Source organism: Pipistrellus kuhlii, unplaced genomic scaffold (genome assembly GCF_014108245.1).
Source record: "Pipistrellus kuhlii isolate mPipKuh1 unplaced genomic scaffold, mPipKuh1.p scaffold_m20_p_28, whole genome shotgun sequence".
In the NCBI taxonomy this organism is placed as follows: domain Eukaryota; kingdom Metazoa; phylum Chordata; class Mammalia; order Chiroptera; family Vespertilionidae; genus Pipistrellus; species Pipistrellus kuhlii.
In genome coordinates, this window is record NW_023425527.1 from 3,789,565 (window position 1) to 3,796,809 (window position 7,245).

A 7,245-nucleotide genomic window follows, 5' to 3' on the forward strand; every position below is an offset into this window, starting at 1 on the left:
ATGCTACCTCTTGAGATGCTTGCACCAGCAGATTCAGGCAGAAACTGAGATGCATGAAAAAAAAATATCTGATTCATTGCTCCCATCTCCAGAGGATTTAGGGAGATATGTTCATTAAGTGGAATGGCAGAAAAAAAATTGCTCATTACACTTAAATTATTTCTCTTTCTCCATTTAAATCAATGTAAATTAAATTTATATAATATATGATTTGGATCATAGATATATTATGATCTGTTGGATAAATGATCTAGAATATATAATCTCTATATGTATCTATGTGTATATATCACTAAAATTACATTCCATGAGAGGAAGGATTTTGTTGTGATTTTAATCACTAATGTTTTCCACAGAGCCTGTCACATAGTGAGTATTCAAATATTTATAAATGCAAGAGTACAGCTCTGCAGTACACACACACACATACACACACACACACACACACACACACATATATATATATATATATATATATTCATATAATTATGCACATACAAAACTTAATAAATTATTTCAGTCCTATTGCATAAAGAGAATTGAAAAGCCTTATTTAAAATGTGTTGTTTAATAGTTTAAACATATTCAGAACAAAAAAAGGCAAACCAGAATACATTAACCTGATTATATTAAAAGGTGCTACATTTCATCTAGTTGTATCTACCTAATATGCAGTTAGAGAAACCGCCTAACTGATCTCATCCTCATAGAGTTAGCCTTGAACTCTTAGGAAAATGTATTTAAAAAACACACACACAATATTCATGATCTTGAGGTATACAGAGTTCTTAGCTATGACAACAAAAACTGGACTAGAAAAGAAAAAAAAATTCATAAATTGGTCTGGGGGAATATATTTGCAAATCACACACTCAGAAAGATATGTCAAAATATTAAAGAACTCTCAGAACTCAGCAGAAAAAAAAAAGTTGAAAATTAATGGGCCAAACAATATTGAAGAACAAAGTTGGAAGACTGACTGTACTATTAAGACTTATTAAAAAATCTACAGCAATAAAGACAAATAGATCAATGAATCAGAATGGAGAACCCAGAAATAGACCCACATAAATTTAGTCAACTGATCATTTACAAAGGATAAAGGCAATATAATGAAGCAAAGACAGTCTCTTTAGCAAATAGTGCTGGAAAAATTAGACATCCAATACAAAATAGTGAATCTAGACTCAGACCTTACAACTTCCATAAAATGTAACTCAAATGGATCCTAGACTTAAATGTAAAACTGTAAAACTATAAACTCCTAGAAGTTAATGTAGGAAAAAAACCTAGATGACCTTAGGTGGCAATGACTTTTTAGATACAGCACAAAAGGCATGATCCATAAAATAATTGATAAACTGACTTCATTAAAATAAAAAACTTGTGAAAGATGCCATCAAGAGAATTATACAACAAGCCAGACTGGAAGAAAATGTTTACCAAAGACACATCTGATTGCTCTGACTTGATTTTCTCAGTAGTTAGAGCATCAGCATGAGGACCAAAGGGTCACGGGTTCAGTTCCAGTCAAGGGCACATCCATTGCAGTTTTGATCCAACGACCCTTTCCTTGGGTTTGATTAATTTGTAGAGTGGTTTACAAAACTTAGAGGAACATTTTACATTCTAGATTACCAGTTAAAAGGCTATAACTCAGGAAAAGAGAGGTGGACGAGCTGCATAGGGCAAGGGAGAGGGCATGAGCTTGCATGCCCTCTCCATGCGTACCACTCTTCCAAAGCCCCCATGTGTTCACCAACCCAGAAGCTCTCCACACGCCTTTCTTTTGTGTTTTCATAGAGGCTTCATTACATAGACACGATGGATTAAATTATTGGTGGTTGTGACTGAACTTCATCTCCAGCCTCTCAGGGGGTGGGACCAATCCACCAACCTCAAGATTGGCTGCACTGGCAGGCAGCCCCTACCTTTAGTTGCATTCTAAGAGTCTCTCATTAACACCAACAGACACTGCTATTACCCCAACTAGGGACAAAGACCAGATATATATTTCTTATTATAAATCACAACATCACAACCAGTTTTGTCAATTTACTTATAAGCATGGCCCTATCACATGACCTAGCAATTGCACTCCTAGGTATTTAGCTTAGAAAAATAGAAATTTACACTTACAAAGAAACTTGGATGAACCTCAAAGTCATTATGTTGAGTAGACACTACTCTCAAAATGCCACATGCTGTACGATTCCATTTATGACATTCTGAAAAAGCAAAAACATGAAATCAGAGAGCAGATCAGTAGCTGTTAGGGGCAAAATGTGGAGGAAGGCTGTGACTGTGAAATGGTAGCACGAAGGAGTGGTTTGGGGTGAAGAAGCTGCTCTGTGTTATGAGTGTAAAGATGGATACACAAATCTGTAAGCAGATTGAAATGCACAAAGCTACACATACACACCAAAAAGTCAATTTGACAATTGTAGGATTTAAAAATATATATTACATGAGCACCTTTGGAGGAGCTAGGCTTCACTTAGGGTAAAAACCTAAAAGAAAAGTTTCCCCCATAAATTTGTTTTAAGAAAATAGCGCACTGAACTGAACATGCAAATACGCGTCTCAAGATTCACCAACCCTAGGCATAAAATGCAATCAGGTTTATGTTAACGAATCTTGGTTCTTCTGCTCTTATTGGAATTTCAGTCCCTGCAGAGATCGTATATTTTCCTCAAGTAATTCTAATTCTCCTCCTTTTCATTTGGAAAGCTGTATGAGCTCTGTCAGGGCTCTGTCATGGGCTGCAGAAAGGTGAGCTGCATTTACTAGCCTAATGCAACTGTGTCAATGGAGTTCCAGTCAACAGCCTGCAATGGAGGTCATGGAGGCAGCTGGGTTATGGAAAATTCCATTAATAAGTGGTACACTGAGCCCCTGAAACACTGAAGTTCTGGTTGGTTCCTTCTTTCCTACAGTTATTCAGGGGCCTGTCCCCCTCCTGCAGTCTGGTGTTGCCATCTGCATCGCCACCATAATTCCACCAGGTAGGATTGCTTATGGGCAAACACCAATTCTTATTAAAGATCTTTTCCTTTTATTTTTCCTAAAATGATTTTCAGGCATTATGTACATCAATGACTACCGGTCATTGCTTTAAATGAGGAATGCCCAAAAACAAACCACCACCACCACCACCAACAACAACAACAAACACACACACACAAAATAAATAAAAATAATTGAGGGATGCCAGCTAATTTCACTATAAATATAATAGTGAAATTAAACTTGCTTTTAAAATTAATTTTAAAAACTTGCTTTTAAAATTAATAACTCACTGCAAACTGAGAATGTACCTCTCACTAAAGCAATTCAGAGCATTTGATCCAAAGGAATAACTCAGTGATCGCATGGTTCCAAAAGGTATAACATGTATTTAGAATGTTGAGGAGAATGAATGGATTTTATATCTCGGGCAATTCTCCCCAGATTTTGAGTGAGGGTTGGGCAGCAACCGTGGAGAGTGTGAAATCAGATGTTCTGACAAGGATCTGGGGTGTAGATGGACAGTAAAGCCAATTATGGAAGCAGCTGTGTGCTCTGAGAAATAAACCAAAACAAAACTGTAGCAACTCCAACTCATAGAGATGGAAAAAAATAAAAAGTTAATATAAGGTATAGCCCTACCTTGTTTGGCTCAGTGGACAGAGCGTCAGCCTGAAGAATGAAGAGTCCCAGGTTCAAATGCGGTCAAGGACACATAACGTAGGCTCAATCCCTGGCCCTGGTCAGGGCGCGTGTGAGAGGTAACCAATCCATGTGCCTCTCTCACACGGATGTTTCTCTCTGTCTGTCCCCCTCCCTTACACCCTTTGTAAAAATCAATGGAAAAAATATCCTTGGGTGAGGATTAATAAAAAATATAATAAAAAATGATATAAAGGGCAATTCAGGGTTCTACTTAGAAATTAATCACTGAGCCCCCCAAATTGTATCAGAATTAGCAAACATTGTCATAGAAACTTAGAGATTAGCACAACATAACGCTTAAGAATTTAAGCTGGGGATTCAATTAAACCTGTTGGAATTCATTCCTGATGCTTGTTAGCTAAATTAATGTGTTGTCTAGATTACCTTGGCAATGGGTTAATTGCTTTATGCCTCACTTCTCCTCTGCCTGGGTTGGTTAAGATTCATTTGAGACATACCCATAAAGTGCTTTGCATAATGCTTTGGATAGAATAAATGCTAAATTACAAATACCAGGAACATTTAACAAACACATACACACATTCACAAATGTGTGTGATCAAATTATTTTTCAAACCATTGGTGTAAATTAAACAGGCTTCAGGAATATTTTTATAATATTTAAAATATCAATTTTCTTTGCAAATTTACAAGAGGGTTCAGAATTTCTCAAAATAATTTAAACACAGAACCCTTATTTTTCAGAGCATCTCCAAAGAACTATTGTTTGATAAAACTTTCTTTAATAATATTTTATGTTTTAGGAGCATGTCAAAGATTTTTATGATAGTCTTTTTGATCTAGCAGTTTTGATGATACAGTCATGTTTATACAAAGTATATTTTAATTTCAAGTTTTGACAGAATTACATCACAATGGCTTTTTGTTCTTAATAACCAGATAGGGTGAAAAGCCCACTTCCCTGACCTTAGACCATTACAATGTCCACTTTCTATTTTATTCATTCCATGTCATTTTAGAATTGTTATAAGCCTGTGTTAATTTTATAAACCAGAAAAATGAATTGTCTTTTTCTGATCAGGTTATGTGATCTCAGTTATTTATACTAAAGCCACAATTTTAAGGTTTATTGATGGCATTATATTTTACTGCAACAACTGGGAAGAAAATTTTACTGAGAATTGTTTACACAGTTGACAGTTTGATTCAAGAGATCTTTTTAAAATATATATTTTATTGATTTTATAGAGAGAAAGGGAGAAGGATAGAGAGCTAGAAGCATTGATGAGAGAGAAATATCGACCAGCTGCCTTTGCACCCCCCCGCCCCACTGGGGATGTGCCCACAACCAAAGTACATGCCCTTGACCACCTTGACCAGAATAAAACCTGGGACCTTTCAGTTTACAGGCTGACACTCTATCCACTGAGCCAAACTGGTTTAGGCAAGAGATATTTTATGGACCTTGAGAGCTTGTTTGGAGGTTCTAGCAGGGGAGCGCAGCTAGTATACCCTTTACCGAAGACCGGTCCTCACCTCTTGGGGGAAAGTCGTCCTCTTCAACCGAGCACACAGCTTCGGGAGGGACGCACATGAATCGGTGAGGGAGGAGGGGGACACCCGCCTAGCCAGTCAGATCAGCCGAATCAACCCTGGCGATCAATGGGGTGACAGATGTCGCAGCCAGATCGCCCTCACATCCAAGAGATCTTTTATGGATCAACATTTTTTTCTCCCCTTTCTACTCTAGTGCCTAATATAGATTCAATCAAGCAAAATTACTTCAATTAACAAACTTATACAATACAGATTAATTTGTCTTCTCAATTTTCAAAGAGAAAGCAAAATAAATGCTATTAGTATTCTGAAATTATTATTGGAAAGTAAATAAGTATGATCATCATAAATGTTCATAAAGTAATTAGTGAATGTGAGAGGCAAATCACTCAAGATATCAGAGAATTGTTAAAAAATGAGCAAACATTCTGCTTAAAATAATTAAAGAGATTTTCTAAATTAAGCTGTTATAGCCCTAGCCAGTGTGGCTCAGTGGATAGAATGTATGTTCATGGACTGAAGGGTCCCATGTTTGATTCCAGTCAAGGGCATGTACTTGGGTTGCAGGCTGGATCCAGGGCACATGTGGGATTCAACCAATCAGTGTGTCTCTCTCACAATGATGTTTCTCTGTCTCTCCTCCTCCCTTCTATTCTCTCTAAAAATCAATGGAAAAATATCCTCAGGTGAGGATTAACAAAAAAGTAAGTTGGTAGAGTGTGCATGCCTTTTATTTATACATTAGAGGCTTGGTGCACATATTTATGCACTGGTGTGGTCCCTTGGCCTGGCCTGTGGGAATGAAGCTAAAACTGGCTATCCAACACCCCCTAAGAGGCCTCAGATTATGAGAGGGTGGTTCTTGGGTGATGCACCCTGGAATCAGGCTCTGTTCTCTCTGGTTCCAGGTGCATCACTTGAGAACTGCAGCTGCCAAGTCACCACAGCTTGGCAGCTCCTGCATTGAGCGTCTGCCCCCTGGTGGTCATTGCATGTCATAGTTACCAGCCGATGGTTGAATTGTTGGATAATTGATTATGATTTTATATATATATACAGACTAGAGGCCTGGTGCAAGAAAACTCATGCAAGAGTAGGCCTTCCTTCCCATGGCTACCAGCACTGGCTTCTCTCCAGCATCCAGGACCTGTGCTTTCCTCATCCAGCCACCAGTAGGCACCCAGGTCCCCGGTTGGCTTCCCTTTGTCAGGAAGGACATCCGGAATTATATTTGGAAGACATCCAGCCTAATTAGCATATTACCCTTTTATTATTATAGAGAATTTTACTTGGGTGGTGCCTAACTACTAAGTCCTCACTAACCCCATCTCTGACCCAATCCCCTCCTTGACCCCTACTCACTTTTCTGAGAGTCATCCTCATTGCTATCCTAACCCTCTCTATTCTTTTTCCCTAATCACCTGTAACCCAATCTCATCTACACAGCACCAGCAGGAACATTCAGCAATTGAATAGGTCTGGGATTGGTAAAGATATCAACTTTATTTCATAGTTTCAGTAGCACCATATTTTCCTGCTGTTTCTTATAGTTCTCTGATAACTACTTTTCAGATTTTGCTTCCAGCTCATTCCCCTTGACCTAATTTTCAATTGTTGGTTGTTTTGTTTGTGTTTGGTGTTTTTGTTTGTTTGTTTGTTCGTTTTAAAGATCAGTTCTAGGTTCTAGTTTTAAGGACACAGTATGCACAAGGCACAAGAGAAGCAGGGAGAAATTCAGACCGCAACTGTCCATATATAATCTATGAGAAATCTAAGTGATGTATGTATACTCAAAAAAGAACACCACAAGGTCTGCATTTTGTACTCTAATACTGAAAGGTATATGTGACATTTTCCATGTATTTTTTTAGATTTATTTATTTTAAGCCATTCTAGGAAGAAGACCTGGTAAATCCCCTAAAAGCAAAAGCGTTAGATAAGGAATCTACAGATAGTAAATACTACCAGTATGCATGCCAGGAAGTCTGTCATTAGCATATTTACAATGAGATTTGA